At 41.5% G+C, this 21,539-nt stretch overlaps 2 long non-coding RNA genes across 2 annotated transcripts; one reads left to right on the plus strand and one right to left on the minus strand.

Moving 5' to 3' along the window:
- The first annotated feature begins 12,540 nt into the window (after positions 1-12,540).
- On the plus strand, positions 12,541-12,998 carry LOC109203048 (uncharacterized). The gene is made up of 2 exons (XR_002063014.2): positions 12,541-12,687; positions 12,772-12,998. It is a non-coding gene; the product is annotated as an uncharacterized LOC109203048 (long non-coding RNA).
- Positions 12,999-19,126: 6,128 nt separating this feature from the next.
- Positions 19,127-19,847, minus strand: LOC102077625 (uncharacterized). The gene is made up of 2 exons (XR_002063005.2): positions 19,399-19,847; positions 19,127-19,319 (listed from the first exon to the last, which is right to left on the minus strand). It is a non-coding gene; the product is annotated as an uncharacterized LOC102077625 (long non-coding RNA).
- Between the last annotated feature and the right edge of the window lie 1,692 nt (positions 19,848-21,539).

Genomic DNA, 21,539 nt, shown 5'->3' on the forward strand with positions numbered 1-21,539 from the left:
GTGAGGTTTTCATGATACTTTTCAACCACTCAAAGTGCATTTACCCATTCCCACAGACGTCTTTTGGTGTCTTTACATGCAGGCTGGAGGATCCCAGGATCAAACAAGTGACCTTCTGATTAGTGGAGACTCTTGCTCCTGGGTAAAGCTACAGCCTTACTCCGAAAAAACCCAAACTGCAGTTAACAACCAGCAAAAAAAAATCAATGTTTTGCAAAAGTGCCAGGTTCTTGAGAATAAAATGTTCTATAAATGAAGCAATGAACGACATAAGCACACTCAGTCTGTAAAAGCAGAATAAAAAAATTTAAAAATTGGTTGATGTAATTCTATTGAAGTCAAGATTCCTGGCTCAAACAAAGAGTCTCTTTAAACAAAGTGCTGGAACAAAATGTCCTGCAAAGTGTTTATTTTGAAAAATTTCTTTCTGCTCCTCTTCCATGTTGTGGAGGCGGTGTTTCAAAATCCCCACTAAGAGACAAAAAAACATTTTGTCTCTTAGTGTTTGACCTTAAAGTTCACCAAACTGCAAAAAGGAAGCACAAACTCGACTTTTCTTGTGCTGGCTTGTTTAGTTCTTGTGTGGCAGTCAAAATAAGTCAAATCAAACTCGATTTATTAAACATGTTATTGTAACAAAGCCAGAGAACGATGATGATGATGGTGGGGGTGAAGATCTGGCAGTAAAATTCCAGGTTAGAACTTCTTGAAGCCAAATGTAGCTCCGAGTATTCAGGTCACTGACGATTTCCTCACCGGCGCACTGTGTGCTCAGACCAGTCTTGATATTTGTCTAATCAGATTGCAGTTTTGTCACATTTCCAGCCCCTGCGCATGTTGATAATGGATTCACAGCCAAGTTCAATATTGCGCTGCTCCGTTGTCTGACACATCTTAGAGCCAATACTCTCCCCCCCAAAAAGCAGCAGAGAACCTAATTACAATTGATTACAAAACTGTCTGCTGTGGAAAGTCATGCCTCATCTAAAAATAATTCAGTAATTCAGAAGCTCCTTTTATTTTTTTCATCCCTAGATGTTAAGTGTGCGTGCGTGTGTGCGCGCACGGCAGCGGGGCATTTCATTTCTTGTTCCTCGTTCGGAGGAAATTGCCTTACAAATGAAGCTAATCCATTTTTTACACATCACAGTGACCAGAAAAGTCAGAGAGTGGCGGCTGTGGTATTTTCACGTTTTAATTCATTCTGATAAGGTCTGAGATTTAAAAGCCTTTTGTCCTTCTCTGTACAGGGAGTTAAAAGGGACAGCAGAGGAAATAAGTGCTGGGGCGTAGCACTCTGATATGTTGTACTTTATTATAAATAGATTAGAAAGCGTAAAACTAAATAGCAGCTTATGATTTTGAAAGGGTGTTAATCAGCATCTCCAAAACATCATCAAAACACTGCGTTGCGTCTCTCTCCTCCGAATGCTCTCATGTCATTTCCTTTCACTGAAGCGCTCGATTAATTAAATGTTATAGACTATAGAGTATAAACATTGGCGCACAGCACAAACGAATCCATTCCAACTTGGTGCAGTCCAATATTTGTTGTGCTTGCTGTGCCACAGTGGAAAACACGCAAAAATGCCAAGTAAGATTCAATCCACCAGTGACACCCTCAAAGGTAATTACTGCAGAGAAAATGCTATAAAAGAGAAGAAAATGCAAAAGTAATTATTTTTTGAAACACAAACACGATGAAATTCGTTTAACCTTCCGCTCGGGCTGCCATTATGTTCCCGGAAACCACTGAAATTTTGGCCCAAACAGATGAACTCTGACTTTTACCCGAGTGCCGATAAACAGTTTCATTGTAACCAGTAAAATCTACTTTGCTGTAACACATTACAGGCTTGACTTTGTCAAGCAAACACTCAAAAACTCATCTAAGCTGCTGCCCCGTGACTGCGTGGATGTGTTTAGACCTGCTTTGATTGACAGTGGCACAACAGCAGCCTTCCAAATGTCATCGGATTTCACTCCATTTTGATCACCTTTTTCAAAATGGGATTTTTAAAACCGGCATTAAGAACTCTGTTTAAAGAGCACCGACGAGAGTCTTTGTGCTCATGCAGCACTTCATTGTTCATAGTAGCACCCCGCTGAGACTGTTGGCACAGACAACTGTTTATTTACCCTAAAAAAGGCTTTTTTCCGTTTTTTGTTGGTGCTTTTGAAGTTTATCTGCTCACTTTGAAAGATGTATCCTCTGGAATTTTATAGAGTGTACCGTTTTATTGCTACACTCACTCGTGACATTTGAGGGAAATCAATGCATCTCGCTTTTTGGGCTCGAGTCGCTTTTTATGATGAAGGCTTTTGCACACATGCTCTAAATGTCATTGTGCGGTCCATTCGCTGCTGCGTTTTCAGGTATGTGATGATGTGAGGGAAAGTGGGATTTTCAGTTGATCCTGAGCTGGCTTCACCTGCAGGCCACTGACTTTCCTGTGTATGTGTTGAAGTGTGTGTAGGGGGGGAGGGTTCATCCAAGTGTGTTAATCCATTCTTCCTGGTTGCTGTCCCTGGCCCTCCTTCATGCTTCTCACCTCACATCATCACCATTCTCTTCCTTCCCCACCCCCTAGTAACCCGACCCTGCACCCACAGCCCATCCAGTCCCTTGGTCTGTCTTCAAAGGACTTCACGGTTTTACGAGCAATCGGGACACACGCGTACACGCGCCGTCATCGTGTGCGTGGCCACACACTCCTGAGGGACACACTGTGCCTTTGGAATCTGCCAGCATTTTGCAAGCTGGAACCTTTAGAGGGCAGCAGAGTTTCACTTGGAGTGAATTCTGCTTCTGGTTTGAACCGCTCTGATGTGTTGGCTGGCCAAACGCCTTCATTCCCTCCTTTTAGAATTTACCGTAGACTCTCTCTTCCATATCAAGTTCATCCATTCCTCTCTTTCTCTCACTTCTTCTCCTTTTGCTTTAAATTCAACCCAACCACTGCCTTTCTGCTCCGGTTGTGGAGTGAACTGGAGATTGACAGATATGCTATATCTGGTTATAAGCTGTAATTAAAACTCATTTGCCTTGCTGATGGCATTTTCCACCACCCTTCATTCATACCAATTAGTTAGTATTAGTTGACCTGACGTCTTGTATCAGATTGAGTTATTGAATGAAAAGGAGGTAAACACGCAGAGGTAGCGGTGGCATCCCCCGAGGGTGACAGCCACTTTATGCCCTGATACAGATGCCAGACAGATTGAAATGACTGTGAAACTCTCTCGCGCGCTCTTCCTCACACGCACTCACACGCACGCACAAACCCTCAAAGAGACATCTGCAAGGTGCCTCGTTGACTCAAAGACATAACTAAGCAGATTCCATAAACAATATTCAAATACACATGCATATAACACACATGCATACACTAAGCTCTGTTACTGAGTTCATTGATCGTTCACTGTCTGAAGTCCTTATAAGCCTTGCTCACCTCGAGCTCGTCTCCCTCTTGCTTTTCCCCTCAGTGCTGGGGCCACCTGGAAAAACCTGGAAACACCTTTCTGTCTCTCACGCTGCTAATTTAAATTGCCTCTCACTGTGCATGAGTGAAATTCCCCAAACTTTTGACAGTTGCGACGCAAACCAGATGTTGAGAAATTTAATGAAAGCAGATGTCCTGACTATTTTATCTGCCCTCACCGGTCTTTCAGCAACGTTTAAATACTGACAAAGCAAAATCTGGGAAACTGAGGAAGACGTACACAAACTGCAGAATATTTGCAACCTTTAACAGTAGCTCTCGTAACTGTCAGTAGCAACAACTACACTGTTCATAATTCTTCTATTTTTGGACTCTGACACTGTGTCCAACAGTATTTTCAATCTAACTACATGATTAATGTGCAAACGTTCAGCTTTAATCTGAGAGGCTGAACTGAAATTTAGCATTAAAGGAATTAGCAGGTAATCTTACTGCCCAGTTTTAAGAGCCTAAAATACAACTGAGCAGTCTAGTCAACACTGCTGTGTGGACAGGTGTGGCCTTTTGCTCATTGTTTCTATATATTAGAAACGTGTAAAAACCTGGACTTTATTTTAAATGGACCGCTTTGTTTCTGTGAAACACAAAATGCAGTGGAGGAACCTCTCAATGCAAGGCCATTCTTTCACTTAGGAAACTAATGAAATCCATCAGAAAGATAGCAAGAACATTACACTCTCATCAAAATCATTTAAAAACATTTTTAGCACGTTTTTAGGTGAGCTCAGCAAAATAAAAAGGTAGGATAGCCAGCAACAGTGCTGGACAATCACCGCATCCTTCCCAAGGTTAAAGAAGAAGCATGGACTGGAATAGCTTGTGATGCAAACCATAAAACAAAAACGAGACAGAGGCAGAGCAGTGTGATCTATGGGCACGCACGGTTCCCAGTGGCACTGGGTCACTGGTGTTTATTATTGATGGTGTAACAGAAGAGAGGAGCCAGATGTATTCTTAAGTGCACAGACCTACATGTGTCATTTCTGCTCAGATTAAGGATAACGGGTCTTTGGTGTACACTTACAATTACAAACATCAAAGAGTTTCTGAAAATAAAGAAGTGGAATATTTTGAACTTGCTCAGACTGTAACTGCACTTCTGAAATGGTTAATGCAATACTTTCATTCAGCATTTTGAGTTAAATCCAAGGATCTTTCTTTTTTGCCACCATTGAGCAAAAATGTCAAAGGGCACGTTTAATATGAAAAGGTTGGAACTGGGGATAGATTTCACTGAGCGTGGTTATGGTTGACACATCCTCGTCTTAATTCCCAACTGCTCATAAAGTGACATGAATCAAAGGCTAACAGAGGTGATGTTGCTGTGGAAACTAAGCAGGCATATGAAATAATAGCATGCATGTACAGTTTTCTTTTTAGCTTTTAATTCAAACGATTATAATCATCATCTTGCAGAGACTTGAATATTTCGTGAGACAGGCAGTGCATCATAGTGAACGTGTGATTGCCTTCATTTTTTGTCCAACTTATGCTGTCATTTGCAAGAATGCAAATCCCTTCAACCTTCTGATGGTGTGCAGCATGAGAGTATGACCTCTGAGGGAGTAACTTAAAGGGTGTTAGTGTGTGAATGAAAGGGGAAAGTTTCTCCTGCCGAGATAAAGAGGATTCTTAATGGAGAAGGTTCAGGCTTTCAGCAGGATGAATATCTGCATCCCCCCACCCACCCTTCCAAAGACACAGCAAGGCCAATTAACCTCCCTCGTTCCCACCGCTATAGGCCTTCCTCTCCAAAGGAAATAACGACACGGGAAACCGGATGGAGGAGTGGCTGAGCTGCGGAGAGGGGTGTTGATGCGTGGTAATGCAATACGGGAAGGAATAAATTAGCAGAATGAAAAATAAGAAAACGCAATTTGTCACACCATTGTCGACTTCCTCTCTCCTATTGCAAGTAGAGTACGAATTCACAAGGCGAGGCTTGCGTGTCAGCCCAGCTGCTGCATCTGTGTAAATGAGACTCACAGCTTCATGAAGTGAGACTGCGTATCCTTTCAATATGCAGCTCTGCAACCACTGTGCAGGTCTTGATGAGGGGAGGCAGACGCAGAGGCAAGTCGAGATGGAGAGGGTGCAGTGTGAGCTGATGTGTGGGAGAAAAAAAGAGTAAACCAATTTTTGAAGTGCGGAGGAGGCCTATAGCCTTAATGGGTCGCAGGGATGCACGCAGCGACTAGAAAAGACAAACCGTGTTGACAGGAAAAGCCAGACTCATTATTCAATTTGTCTGTGAGAAAAAGTACGAAGAAAAGTCTCTCAGTCTCTGCATATGTTTTCCATTTCATCAGATAAAGGAGGATTTTGAAGATGCAGACAGCAGTTTATTAGGAACGCTCGTATCTCACACTATTATAGGTTTTTAAAACTTTGCACTGAGCATGAATGATGCACCTGACGGCTTTTCATAAAATATTAATTACTTTATGCTTTATAAATGAGAACAAAATTGACTCTTATGAATATGGGAAAATAAATAAATATTCAAGTAGCTTTTCTCATATCGTTTAATGGAATTCCAGTGGTTTTACATGTAAAGATCTCTGGGAGCAATTACGTGAAAGCAGTTGTATAATATCTTTTGAAGAAGTCAAGTCTGAGGAAATAACCGTGATCATATCATCCGAGTCATCCAGGCTGGAAGCTTCAGAGCAGGCTCGCCAAAAAGGATCTTACAGTTTGAAAAATGCAAACATTAATGAAGGAATGGATTAACTGTAGGATTAAATGGTAATGTGTGATTACTGCCCCTGTTGGGACATCATTGTTAGAAGAAATATGGCAGCAGTTGTTTGGCTGATATTCGCTGTTATTCAGTTTAATGAAAAAAAAAATGTTTCTCTTGAACTGAACCTCGGTCACTGCTTACTTTTCCACTCGTGCTTCAACTGGTCAAAATTTCCAAAACTTTATTCTTGCAGAACTAATAATCTATTATTGCCTTCCACTTTTCATTGTTTTAGTGCCAATTAGCAAATTGTAGTGTTAATGGACTTTACCACTGTGCTGCTAAGTTGTCTGAAAGTTTTGGAGATGTGTCAAAATGTTGAGATGATGGGTTAAAGGTTTGACTTCGCTCTGCCAATGAGGAAGTGCTCTCTCTCTCGTTTCTTTTCCCCATCGGCAGAAACAAACTTCCTTAGAATCAAGTTCCAGGATTCATGATGAAAAATCACAAAGGTGAACAAGCAACACAGCCGACACAACAAAGAACAAAGGGAACTATTGCATTGTGTACACACATGGAGGAACAAAGTTTTACACAATTAACAACAGGTAAAACCAATCATGGAGACATGGAGACAGGCAGGAATCAAAACTAATGAAAGACGGGAAAGTTTTAAGTTTCAAAGTAAAAAATAGAGAAAAGCGAGCAGACGGACCGAGATGTAAACATGGAGCTAAAACACAGAGAAGCAGAGACAGAAACACCAGGCAGACCTCGACTTCAATGAACAGTGACAAGAGCCCAAATACAAGATATCACACAACTACATTTATCAATAGAATAAATAAAATAACGAATAACAGATCTATAACTTGAAATACACTAGAATTAAAAAGGTAACAAAACAGAAATCAGCAAGATACAATAACCACAAATCTAAACTTTAAACAGCAGATATCAGGACCTCAAACTAAGAATTCAAAACACTAATCAAGGAAAAACATTGGGACCATAACAAATAAAGACTTTTTCAGGAATCCTTTACAGACTTCACTGTCTGAAGTTGCATTTTTGTTTGGGGGGTTTTCTGCCTGTAATTTTATGTTCAGCAAATTGAATGGAGTCTGACTGGATTTAGATCAAGTTACTATCTTGGGTGCTGCAAAATATTCAACTTTCTGACCCTCAAAGATTCGTTCCACAGTATGTTTTACAGTCCAGCTGTTTGTCAAAGAACCATCTGATAACGTTCTTGCATTTGGCTGAATCGGAGCTAAAATGACACATGTGGGTCGCTACAGTTCACAATTAACCCGGCTGCTTCTGTCCTCTGTTAAAGTATCAATAAACATCAGTGACCCAGGAATGCAGAACCATGCACTATACTTTTCTTGTTCACTAAATTTTTGCTTCTAACTTATTTCAAGCCTGTTTTCCTCTTGTCCTTCTGGTGATGATGTTACCTTCATCTATCCAAAGAATGCTGTTCCAGAGAGGGCCTGGCTTTTTTAGGTGTATTATTTTAGCAAACTCTGCCCCGGCCCTTCTGTTCTCAAGACTCATCAAAAGTTTGCACCTTGAGGTAAACCCTCTGGGTTTGCTCTCTCTGTGCACTTGGATAATGGCTGGATTTTTGTCAGGGTGTTTGTCTTCACCATGGAAGGGATCTTGTAATCGTCCATCAGCCTCGTCTTCTGTACATGTCCGGGCTTTTTTATGTTGCTGAGTCACCAGTGGTGTTTTTTCTTTTCTCAGAATGTACTCGGCTGTTGATTTGGCCACTTGTTCCCGATGTCTCTCTGATGGACCTGGTTTGTTTTTGCAGCCGAGGGACGGCCTGCTTCACTTGCACTCAGAGCAGCTACGAAATAATGAAAATGCTACAACTTCAGATATTTTTTTACTTGTTCGAGACATATGAAGAAATAATAAAGCAATCGTGTTTCATGTTAAAGATACATTAATTGAATAAATTGCCCCATTACACAAATGTGCAGCTGTGCATAAAAAAAATGGCTGCAGTGACTTAATGCTTAATGCAGCATTTCTGTTCATGTCGTGCACTAATATTTATCATACAACTGTAAAGTGAACATGTTTTGTTAACCAGCTGAAATTGTGTTGTGTCCATAACAATCATTCAGCTAACTTTAGTTTTCATGGATCCATTTTTTGTGAACCTGTCAGTGTGACACTGGTTTGATGACTAGAACAGCATCACCATGTTTCTGGGGATCATGATGTCATTTTTGTTGTTGTTATATTCATTCTCGGTCAGCTTGTGATGTTTTAGCTATGCTGATCAATTTTACCCACTGAGGTTATGCTTTATGGAAGAATATACAAGACTGCATATGGCTGAAGACCAGGTACACTAAAAGGCAAAAGTTGAATAGCAAAAGTCTCCTTTGTGATGCTCACTGCCACTTTGTTAGGTACACTTTGCCAGTAAGAGGCCATACTTCCTTTTGCCTTCAGAACTGCTGTAATTTGTTATTGCATAAATTCATCAAAGTAATGGAAGCATCCCACTGTGTGATATACAGTTTGGTCCATATTGACATGACAGAGTTACAAAGTCCTAAAGATTTGTCGACTGCACATCCTTTATGTGAGTTTCTATTTCATCACCTCTCAAAGGTGCTCTTTTGCATAGTGACATAGTGTCATGTTCAAAAACAGTTTAAGATGATTTGAGCTGTGTGCTTAACTTATGCTCATTTGGTACTAAGGTGTCCAAAGTGCACCAAGAAACAATCCCTTACGTCATCACAGACCACTAGAAGCCTGAACTGTTGATAGAAGCTTGATTCATGCATCATGTTGTTCATGGCAAATTCTGACTTCAGCAGAAATTTAGACTCATCAGTCAAACCAATGTTTCTACAATCTGCTGTCATCCACTTTTGTAGCCTCGGTTTTCTTTTCTTAGCTGAGAGGAATGGCACCTGCTAACACAAACCTTCAGGTTTCAATGTGTCGTGTGGTCAGAGATGCTCGTCGTAACAAGTAGTCATTTGAGTTACAGTTGCCCTCCTATCAGCCCGAAGCAGTCACCTTTGACCTCTGGCAAATAAGACATTTTTGCCCGGAGAACTGGTGCTCACTGGATGTTTTTAGACCATTCACTGTAAACCCTGGAGATGGTTGTGTGTGAAAGCAGTCGATAATAAAATACTCCAACCAGTCAATCCGGCACCAACAGCCATGCCACGTTCAAAGACACTTAAATAATCTTTATTCCCCATTCGGATGCTCTGATTGGACGTCAGTATTGTCTTAAACATGTCTGTGTGCCTAAATACACAATATGAGATGGATGTGAATGATGGAGAGTGACTTTTGTAACATTATGGTGTACAACCACAAGTATCTATGTATGTGAGTATTTCTGATGGAATCCAGCATCCAGTTTGGACAGATAGTGACTATAAGAAGTAATCAAATGCCCTGGGGAACATCTGACCCAAAAGGCAATCAATTTGCAGTCATATTGATAGATAAATAAATCCAACTGCACATTTGGAATTAATATTTGATAACATGCACACAAAGTCCCAGTGAAACCTTTGTGTACCACATCACCATGAAGTCAGACTTTGCACTTTATGAAATCCCTCTTTGTCCTTCTCCACACGTGTGTTCAAATTAGCTGTATCACACAAACATACACAAACACAGGCACGTAACAATGATGAATATTGGTGGGAACTTTGGATTCAGCAGACTGTATTCATGTGCTGTACTCTACCACGTTCATCATCAAGCATCTGTTACTTTTTCTTCTTGACTTTTTGCCCCTCGGCTGTCTCACCGTGCCTCGCTGCCTGTTTTTGTATGTAGCACTTATCAATGATTTAAAGAAACCTTTGACTGTAGGGTGTTCAAATACTCAGGTACTAACCCAGTGACAAGATTCATTCATACAAAAGCCAGTAGCTCTGTACGAGCTATTGATGAGAGGCTGAGGCTCATGAGCTCAAGTGGGAGCTCTTAATAACCCGTGTTGCTTTAAAGAAATACGACTAAGAGAGGCAAAGAAACACCGACACAGATACTGAGAACACCGTCATAGATGGGTGTTGGACTGACGTGATTAATGAAACTTCTGTTCAACTCAACAATACATTTCATGAGTGAGAGAATTAGTGGTAAAGCATGCATTTCAAAATACTGCACGTATTCCACTGGTACTGGAGCATACAGCAGCAGCAGCAATAAAAACACATTATATATAGCATCCAAGTCCTCAGGGGGATGTGTTCAGTTATAATCTATGTCAACAAATCATTCTTCTATTATTGTAGTTACTTACCTGAAATGCTACGATTATGAACTGATTGAATCTCAACTATAACTTTGCTTTTACCTGTGTGGAGAAAAAAAGGACTGGAAACACACTAAACTATAGTTTTATAACATTAAAATAATTCTCTAATGAGACTACCCTTGCTCAAGATGAATCTGCTGAACAGCCCATCTTCCTCCATGAATAATCCACCTGTAACTACCATCCATCCAGCCTACAATAATTGAAAATCTAAATGTAAAATTTAAGGCAAATGTTGGCACTAATTAAATGGATTTCGAGTCTCTGCTTGTGGAGGATTTCAAAAACAAGAGCTGGAGGCTTGAGTGTCTAGTAGGGGTCCCCTGCTGAGTCCTAATATGCAGCTAAGGCAAAGACTGCAGCACGTTTAGGCTTCTCCAGACCTTTATGGGCAAAAGGAAAAAGTCCTTTTCTTAATAAAACTGTTGCCCAACATAATTACACATTTTCAGTATTTAGAGTATGATTAAAAAATGATGCACTCCATCCTAAAAGTAGCAAAGTGCTCAAATATTAGCTGGAAAATGCACGGGGTTTAGTTAGCACTGACCTGCCCAAAGAGCGTGGGCATGTCAGTGCTTCCTATCTCAAGTGAGGCCTTAAGCTCTAAGGTTTTGGATTTTGTATCTCATCAGTAAATTAAAAAATGTGTAATCATGAGCAGTAAAGTAACTAGTTAACATATGTGTTAAATGGGAGGCAGAGCCTTCAGTTTTCAGGCCCCTCTTCTGTGGAACCAGCTTCCAGTTTGGATTCAGGAGACAGACACTATCTCTACTTTCAAGATTAGGCTTCAAACTTTCCTTTTTGCTAAAGCATATAGTTAGGGCTGGACCAGGTGACCCTGAATCCTCCCTTAGTTATGCTGCAATAGGTGTAGGCTGCTGGGGGATTCCCATGATGCACTGGGTGTTTCTTCTTCACTCACTATGTGTTAACAGACCTCTCTGCACTGAATCATATCTGTTATTAATCTCTGGCTCTCTTCCACAGCATGTCTTTATCCTGTCTTCCTTCTCTCACCCCAACCGGTCACAGCAGATGGCCCCGCCCCTCCCTGAGCCTGGTTCTGTCGGAGGTTTCTTCCTGTTAAAAGGGAGTTTTTCCTTCCCACTGTCGCCAAAGTGCTTGCTCATAGGGGGTCATGTGATTGGTGTGTTTTCTCTGTATGTATTATTGTAGGATCTACTGTACAACGCCTTGAGGCGCCTGTTGTTGTGATTTGGCGCTATATAAATAAGACTGAATTGAAAATAAAGATAGTAAAGTACAACATTTTTTTAGTTGCGTGATATTAAATGTAGACACTAGAAACATACTTCAAATTTAAACTGATGATCTTTTGGCAAACAGCTTTTAGTCATGAATAAAACATGCACTGAGGACAGTACTCATTCAGTAATTTGGTTCTTTGCAGTTTTATTTATTTTGAACAATTGTGAACAAATCATGAGTAAAATCTTAAAATATAGTCAATTTGACTGGTAAGAGTTACAGTGTCACTTGTAACTGCAACCCTTAGCCAAAGACTGAGACGAGCAGATGCTAAGGTGAGGGACTAGTTCTTTTTATCATGCTAGATTAGTAAATAATGTTTACACAGACAGTCAGACTGGAAGAGAAGAACGAGGGTGGAGCAGCAGCAGCAGTGTGACACTGTGGATAACACAGCATTGGTTTACAGTTTGGTGTCCTGGATACAAACCTTTGTAATGATGAAGGTGACTCTGCAGTCAGTCATGTTAAAAACTTTGTTTTTTAACATCAGTGCAGCCCACTGGAGAGCCAATCAACCCAGTTTCAAAAAAATAATATTTTGTCATGTTGTGATGAATGTGCACAGCTTTGGATTTCTGTTGGTCAGTTTTGTCAGTGCAGTTTGAGGCAATAAGTAACTGTTTGCTCAAGCTTTAGACTGTCATGGTCTCTGTGTCTCCTTGGTGGACCTATGTTTCAGGCTACATGTTGTTTTTAGTTTGTCTCTCTCTCTCTCTCTCTCTCTCTCTCTCTCTCTCTCCTGTCTCTCACCTGTCTGCCTGGGCGGAGCTCAGCTGGGCTCCCGCCCTTGGCCCACGCACCTGCTGTGAATTCACCTGATTACCTGGACTCCTGGGCTATTTAAGCTGAGGACTCAGAAGGCTTCTTCGCTGGATCGTTGAGTTACTCTCGTCAGTACAGCCCCGATAAACTCTGTTTCTCGTGTGATTACTCTGTTTATTCTAACTGCAGTTCTCTTGTGCTTTGGCTCTCAGACTCGTCTGTACCCCCGATCTGTTTTCCTGGTGGCATGGTGTGGAGTGGAGTGAGAGTGAGTGTGCAAACAAACGTGTGAAACACATACGAGAGGAGCGAGTGAGCGGAGCGTGTTTTGGACTTTCTCCCCTTTTTCCCCTGGACCGCTGCATACCCCTGCCCTGTACACTGTATAGACTTTCACGTGGTGTTTTGTAAATAAATTGACGACTGCTATTCTAGTTCAGCTGGTCTGCTCCTGAGTCCATTTGTGCCTGCGTGACATGGACGTGTTTAAGAATTATAGCTCTGCATTGACATGAGACAGTTAGTGGCTTTTCTAGTTCTACTCAGGGTGCTATGTGGGTTTGAGAACTTGGACAAATATACTTGCTACTGATGATGGAGAGTGCTGATTGCGGTTTCTTTTGGAATGATTTTAGTCATTTTATTTTGCTTTTTAGCTTTCTGCCTCCTTAAGAATTCAGTCAGGTGAGTAAGTTTAAAACTCTAAAGTCCAATTACAACTCGCACCTTAAAGTGCCTTTTAGTTCTTTGGTGTGTTTTTCTTGAGTTGACCTTTACAGATACTGTAGTTTAGTCGTGAACTAACAGTAAGTTAGAGTGCAGGTTATCTGCTTTTTAACAAAGAGAAGGTTCTGGATTTGGTCGTGGGATGATGCACAAATCCCATCAGCATAAACAAAATCTGCTTGATCAAACATGTGGAACTGTTGTGGTCACCCTTGTGAAAAAGGAAGCTGCTGAAAGTAATGAACGTCACAACCACAGTTGCCTCAATCGTTTTATATTCTAAGGTAAAGAATAAAGAGAAAACCCAACAATCATAAGACCCCCTATGAGCAAGCACTTTGGCGACAGTGAGAAGAAAAACTCCCTTTTAACAGGAAGAAACCGCCGACAGAACCAGGCTCAGGGAGGGGTGAGTGGTTAGGGGTGAGGGGAGGGAGACAAGACGAAAGAAGAGAGCCAGAGATGAATAATAACTCATGATTAAATGCAAAGTGGTGTGAATGATGAATGGAATGGCTCTTATGTAGCAGGTTTAAACTCTAGTTGAGCACAGAGAGCCATATACCGGCACTTCTTTCTATATCCAAGTACTTTGTATCTAGCATTTACCTGATCCAGCTCTAATTATAAGCTTTATCAAAAAGGAACGTTTTAAGCTTTAATTTAAAGTTTTAATCAAAAGTAGAGAAAGCTGAAGGCTCTACCTCCTATTGTACTTTTAAATAAACCAGGAACCACAAGTGAGGCAGCAGTCTGAGAGTGAAGTGCTCTACGGGGATGATATGAGTAGCTTGTGTGTAATGCAGCTTTGTCCAGTTGTTGAATTCAGTGTTTATGCCCCTGAATTCAGACAAAAAGTTTGGATGAGCACTAAACAAATGTTACTGAACAAACGCCCCACACTCTTCCGCTACCCAAATGCAATACTGTAAAGTGCACAAACTGACTGATGCGTTAAAATTAGTGAAAAAAACTTCTTAAAGTCAGTAAGACGGTATTTTCTCACTGACAACAACAGTCACCGCCAGTGTGGGAGGTAGTGGGAGCTACTCTGCTAGATTCAGATGATACTAGAATCTAAAAGTTCATGTATTCTTATTTTTTATTTATTTTAGTTTAGCTTCGACAACCACACTCCAGGTTTCTGCAAAACAGTCCAGATCTCCCAACAGTCTGCCACAAATGTCTCTCTGACTCTAACTTGAACAGACAGAAACTTCAGGTGGCCTGATAGTCCACCGCTGTCAGAGAGGTGTCGAATTATTTATAAGACACCTGCCACACACTCGCTGCATCAGAAATCACAGGAGTACTTAAAAAAAAGTTTGGAAACATTTCTGCCATGACTCTCAGCAACACCATTAGAGATATACCGCACATCTACTCCCCTAACCCTTACAACGTAAACCGAAAAACTATCGAGTCTAATTTTAAACCAAGTCTTTATCACAAAACATGACTCTGTAAACAGATTTACACACACACACACACACACACACACACACACACACACACACACACACACACACACACACACACACAAAGTGGGCATTAGAGCACTTGTGCAGCCTTGAAATGGAAGACCAAAGGAACATTAATGGAGCTATCAAGCCTCTCACTGTCATCCTTCCGACCATACAGACATCACAAACAACCCTGTTGCTACTCTGCCACGGAGAGCTTAACCACTCTAAAGCAAAGCAGAGGCATAAACAAGTCTGTGGAGGAGAGGAGATGAGAGCAGAGCCGCGCTGAGAGCAAGAGACCCGAGGAAGAGCACGGAAGAAATAAGATACACAAATACGGAGAATGTTGAGGTTTTTAGGCAGCTTTGCTGTGTGTATGCAGTGTAATATTAGTTTCTCTATTTATCCTAAAAAAGACCCAGAACACTTGTTCCCTGCTTATCCCCCGTCTCACAGGACCGCACAACAAGTCGGCTTGACCAAAACATAATTTGTATTTAATAAAGTTTTCACTAAACTGCTTTCCCCAAACAATCACGCCCTTTCAAGTTCACTGTGGAGATCAGACACACGGAGGCTTGGATTGTCCTCACAAAAGTGGCTCTCATGGGTCACCAGTAACAGTTTCAAGAAAAACGGTGTAAGCGGTGGTTACAAGTTTGCCCGAGTGTAGTCGCTCACCTATATGGTCATTTCAGTAAAATGTCAAAAGCCCTACATAGACAAATGACAGCATAAAATCATATATTTGTTTATTTTTATTTCTTTGCAGACAGGAGTAAAGAGGGTCTTTTCTAGAGAAGAACAGGAGCAGTCTGTCATTGACTCCTATGGATGCGTAATGCAGGGGGAGGCAGGTTCATCTACACAGCACTCTTCTCTTTCTTCATGTTTCTTGCATGCAAACCTCTCCTCTGAGACTCCTAACGGCAGCTGGTGCCGAGCAAAAGGAATCAAAGCTAAGTCCAAGCATAAACAATAACTAGCTGTTCACGAACGCTTTGGTACCACGTGCGGGGCAATGATCTAGCATCAACAAGGGAGAACTTCATAGCTGGGGAGTAATCAGCAATGAACTTCAGGTGTAGGCAGCCAGGGTGGAGACTCAGAAAACACTTCACCTCTGGAACACAAACACAACAACACCCAACTGGCCACACTCGCACCAGCAGAGGAGAGCAGGAGCAAAAAGGGAAGAGACAAATAAAAAAGGCGAGTCACTCCAGGAGGACCAGGGGGACGTGGTATCATGCCCCTAATAACACCTTATGGAAGCATCCTGTCATTTTCATTTCACAAGTACAATATTTAATTTATATCTATGGAAGCTAAATTATACATCATATATTACAAAGCTGACATGTTGCCTAGCAGCTACCGAGCCATAGGCTGAAATAACTCATTTTTTTTGCATCTATGCAGCTACAGCACTATATAAAAGCTTTGTCATTTTCATTTCAGGGTGCTGTGTGTATATGAAGGTATTGTTGCCTTCTCAAGAGCAAAATGAATTCAAAGCAAATAAAATACGAGGAGGACTTTAGGAAGACAAACTGGAAGATGGTGAAAACGGCAACGAGCCCTTAAACGAGTAGGAACAACTCTATGTCCAGAGCGAAGTGTCAGTCAGAGCCCTGCCTGTGCTTTCCTCAGTCAGACATCCAAGACACGAGGCAATGAGCTCACCTGTGATCAGGAGAAGAGCCTCAGTGTGTGTGGATGCTTTGAATCTTAACTCACCTTTGACCCTCTCATTTTTCTGCCTGTTTCACCTGCTTTACATCACACAGCCCCCCCCCCCCCCCCCCCCCCCCCCCACACACACACACACACACTTTAACATACAGTATTCTTCTGTTCTCATGCTGAGTGTACCCCAGTTGCTTTGTATCTGATTACACGTAGATTACGCTGGCATTACATGAATATTGCTTACAAAAGAAAAAGGGGAGGTCTGAAGAAATCCCCTGTTAGCTGAAATGCTCCCTCCCTGTGTGTTTCTCACTTTCACATCAGCGTGCTGACAGTGTGCTGCTAGATGCTAATGAAACAGATAGTTGTGTTTTATTTACGATTACCGATCACTGGTTTCTTCTTTGAAAGCCTCACAGTCAGTCCCAGCAGTCATTTTGTTATTCAGCTGCCACAACACATTTGCATTGTGGTAAACTGTTCTCAGAGGCCATTTGTGCCATTTCCTTAAATTCTGCAACCATACTCATAGTAGAGGACAGTAACTAACACCAGGAAAGCAGCAGATCTTCTTCGTTTTCTTGCTTCTTCCCTTTAGGTCACCACAGTGGATGATCTGCCTCCACCTCTCCGTGTCTATTACTAGCATCCCCCTCTGTCACACCAACTCTCTGCATATCCTCCTTCACTACATTCATGAACAGTCCTTGTGTGCTATTTCTATTTTCTGCAGGTAGTAGTGTACTGGTGCCAGTTAATATATTTACTCCGCTCCTGACAGAGCAGACGGTACAGTCTGTGTACCTTCTGCAAGTATAAGCATTATTCTGAATTTGTATGTAAAAAGGGCAAAAAACATTTCTGTGAAATGCAAATCATAACAGTTGATAATAAATGTGTGTCAGCTGGAAGAGCTCTACTTCAGCTTTCATGTAGCACACCTGCAGACTCACCTGCAAACTTCTTTTCTTGCCACATGATATTGGTCTTACAGCTCTGAAACAGCAGCAGCTAACTTGTATTCACCTAAAGCTGTTTCATCAAGGGAAACTAAGGAGCTTGTTGCTACAGGTGATACAACCAGTGTTAACTCACAGTAGAATAAGGTGAAGCCAGTGAATTCAGCAATAGATGTTCAGGAGATTGTAACCATTTCAGAAAATATGACCAAGAGGGACAAGAGGAGTTTGTTTTTGGCAGCATAGAACTACTCTGAGTTTACATTCTCAGTATGTATGCCCTGCAATAAACTCGAGTATGGACTATAATCATTGTGAGGATCATGCTAACATCCCTTGGATGTCTGTGTCTGTTTCTCCACAATGTGCTGAGCAGTGCATGGAGCCGGAGAGGCACGGTGCATGTTTTTGTATCTGCCCAGATTGCATGACATTTGCTGGGTGCATTCATGCCCCTAAGAAGTGCCCCTGCAAACTCAAATTACTCTGCCACAGTTTATTACAGGCACAAAAACCTCTGCCAAAACCACGATGTGTTGAGCCAAAGGAGAGAGCAATCAGCCACAGTGGTGTCCTAACAGGAGCTAATGATTAATGGAAGTATATCAGGCTGAATGCTAATCAACTCTGTGATGCATTTGACTGCCTCGGATCTGAATCTGGCTCGAAATTATAGCACTTGGACACAGCACAGAGGTTTTTTTTTCTTTTTTCTTTTATTCCTTTTTTAAAAAGTGAGAATAGAAAAGACTGTCAGGTTCTACAAAATTGTCCACTCAAAGATGAAGTTAAAGAGCGATAATTTTGGATCTAAAGCCTTCGGGACAAGCTGTCAATTATAAATAATGATTTTATTCAACTCCCTGTGGTTAAACTCATCTAGGCACTCACCCAGTCATACTTCATATCTGAATGTATTATTATTGCATTCAGTTGTATTTCTTAAAGCCAGTAGTACTGCCTTCCAGTGATTTCAAGTTTTCCTTATCCTCTTAACTAATTTTAATGGGCCACATTCATCCAAATATGACTGAAGAAAGTATAACTCGTCTTCAATTATTCATTAAAATCTCACGCCGGTCCTCTTTCCATGTTTGCCTAATATCTCTGCAGTTTACCAGCCATACTTCATATCTGCATAAACTATAACATAAACAACATCTCATTTATTCAAGGTGATTCACAAATCCTGCTTTCAACTATTCACTGTCCAAGGTTATAATGATCTCTCTGCAGTGAGGGCTGTCTGTCACATTAACAGTTTTTACAGTTTCTTGTCACCTGGAAGTATCAGTACTGTCACCAAAAATGTCAAGTTCATACAAGGTCTTAAATAATCAGGCCCCATCTTATCTTAATGACCTTGTAGTACCATATCACCCTATTAGAGCACTTCGCTCTCACACTGCAGGCCTACTTGTTGTTCCTAGAGTATTTAAAAGTAGAATGGGAGGCAGAGCCTTCAGTTTTCAGGCCCCTCTTCTGTGGAACCAGCTTCCAGTTTGGATTCAGGAGACAGACACTATCTCTACTTTCAAGATTAGGCTTCAAACTTTCCTTTTTGCTAAAGATTATAATTAAGTACAGACCAGCTGACCCTGAATCCTCCCTTAGTTATGCTGCAATAGGTGTATTGCTGCTGGGGGATTCCCATGTGTCATGGCTCAGAGGCCCGTGAAGTGGAATGGACTCATGCGCAGAACCAAAAGACCCGAGGCTTGAAGTGATTTGCAAAAACAAAAACTTTTATTTACCAGAATTCCTAACTTAGATACTCAAGACAAAAACAAGATTAAACTTTGAGCAAAAGCGTGGTGTCTGTGAAGTGCTGGGCTTAGGCTAAGCATGGAACTGTCAGGTCACTAAACTGCTGAGGGCTGGAGTGGGGCAGGTGGAAACTGTGGCAGACCAGGGTCACTGAAACAAAGGAGAAGATAATCAGAACGGTCCAAGGAGTTGTGAGAGTTTCCCAGTTTTATAGGCTGAGATGGCTTACGTGTTCGCGGGCGGGGATAAGCTGGAGGTGGAGGTGAGGCGAGGTCCGGGCGGGTACTGAGTCCTTTATGGGTGCGCAGGGAGGCAGGCAGGTGTGAATGGCAGTTTGCCTGAAAAGGATTAAGCAGCAGCTGACCGGAATCCAGAAGCGTGGCTATGGCAGGGTTTGGATGATGAGTCCAGGTACCGACTAGGAGACAGGAAAAGGGAGGTAAGTAAGACACACTAAGAGATACACAAAAACATGAGGCTGTGAACTAACTGAGGTTAGCAGACAATCTGGCGAAGACTCATTGTGTGCGCTGCTCCTAAATACTGCCAGAATAATTGCCTGCAGCTGAGGAACGGGGTGGGGCAAGAAGGGCTCCACCCAGAGGAGGAGAGCTGATGCTGTGGAAAGTTACTCAGACTCACCCAGACCATGACAGTATGATGCACTGGGTGTTTCTTCTCCACTCATTATGTGTTAACAGACCTCTCTGCACTGAATCATACTTGTTATTGATCTCTGTCTCTCTTCCACAGCATGTCTTTATCCTGTTTTCCTTCTCTCACCCCAACCAGTCGCAGCAGATGGCCCCGCCCCTCCCTGAGTCTGGATCTGCCGGAGGTTTCTTCCTGTTAAAAGGGAGTTTTTCCTTCCCACTGTCGCCAAAGTGCTTGCTCATAGGGGGTCATATGATTGTTGGGTTTTTCTCTGTGTGTATTATTGTAGGGTCTACCTTACAATATAAAGCGCCTTGAGGCGACTGTTGTTGTGAATTGGCGCTGTACAAATAAATAAAATTGAATTGAATCGTCATCAGAATGTCGTTATGACTTTCATACAAAGACTGTAGAAAAAAGTGTTTGTGTGACATTAACAGCAGGTATATTTTTCCTCTTCTGCTGCATCTCCACCCTCACCAGTAGCCAAACAATAAATAAACAAACAAATAATATATTTGTAAACTGAAAAACTGGGAAAATGAGAAATTCATACATTGTTTTAAAATGTTACCTGATTGTACGGCAATGCCATAGAAACTCGAACTGCTCTACTAAAGTTTTCTATTGTGTAACTTGTTAAAAAATGTAATATTCTTAAAGATACAACAGTTTAACTGAGACCACGTATCTAAGGCTAAGAGGCCAGAGCTGCACATTTCTTTCGTTCCGTGTTTTTACTGCGTGTTTCTGCAGACGTCAGGGATGATGCCCAATGATGCGCCTCGCCGTTAATTAAACTACACTGAACAGGTCCTCCTGACCGCTTCTGGCAGTTTTCCTCCACTTTGACAGTAGTTGGCCTCGTCTCTTGTGAACTCCCCTTCTTGCACTCTGCCGTGATTACTGTTAAGTCTTTTACACAGACGGCTCTGATCTTGTCACCATCCTCTTCCCAGGCAGCTGAGCCTGTTGTTTATCTCCTACTGAGCGAAAAGAGCTCCCTAAAGCTTCTCTTTATTTGTCACTTGTCATATCCATGTTTGATGCCAAATGAGTCTTGTTTGGATTCTTTTATCACCATATTTTTGGCATTTGTTTCAGGTATAAACAACTTTCCCACCATTGTTCTCAGTGGAGTCTCATTTGCATTCACCAGTTTTATTGTTTTATCTTCCCTGATGAGGTGCTCGACAGATGAGTTACCACTCTCTTCCCTCGGGGTTTTGTACTTTACAAGTTCTCATAACTGAACGAAGGACTTGTCTACAGAGCTTGTTATTATTCATTATTAAACTAGAACATATTTATGGAGATTTATACAATAATTATGTGGGTGGTTTTACAGAAGAGCCACACACCTCTCACTGCTTCGCTCTCAGTTGTAAGAGATATTAATGTAGTTAAATAATGACAAATATGCTGAATTGTGCAAAAGTGTGTATATGACAGACATATAAACTTCATAATCAGTGAGTCAGTTACTAAGTACATTTTAATGGTGACAACAACAGATAGAATATTTATAAAATGCATATAAACATCAGTGTTATTGCTTACTAATGCTGTTCTATCCATTTGATTTTGTCATTCCTTTTATTACAAAACAAAACGTCTCTTAAAATGATCACTGTGTGCAATCCAGCTGCGCACAGCTGGATAAGATGTGGATGGATATTTGTGTGTGAGCGATGTGATTTCTCCTTGTTGCTCATT

The sequence above is a fragment of the Oreochromis niloticus genome, linkage group LG7 (genome assembly GCF_001858045.2).
Source record: "Oreochromis niloticus isolate F11D_XX linkage group LG7, O_niloticus_UMD_NMBU, whole genome shotgun sequence".
Lineage (NCBI taxonomy): Eukaryota > Metazoa > Chordata > Actinopteri > Cichliformes > Cichlidae > Oreochromis > Oreochromis niloticus.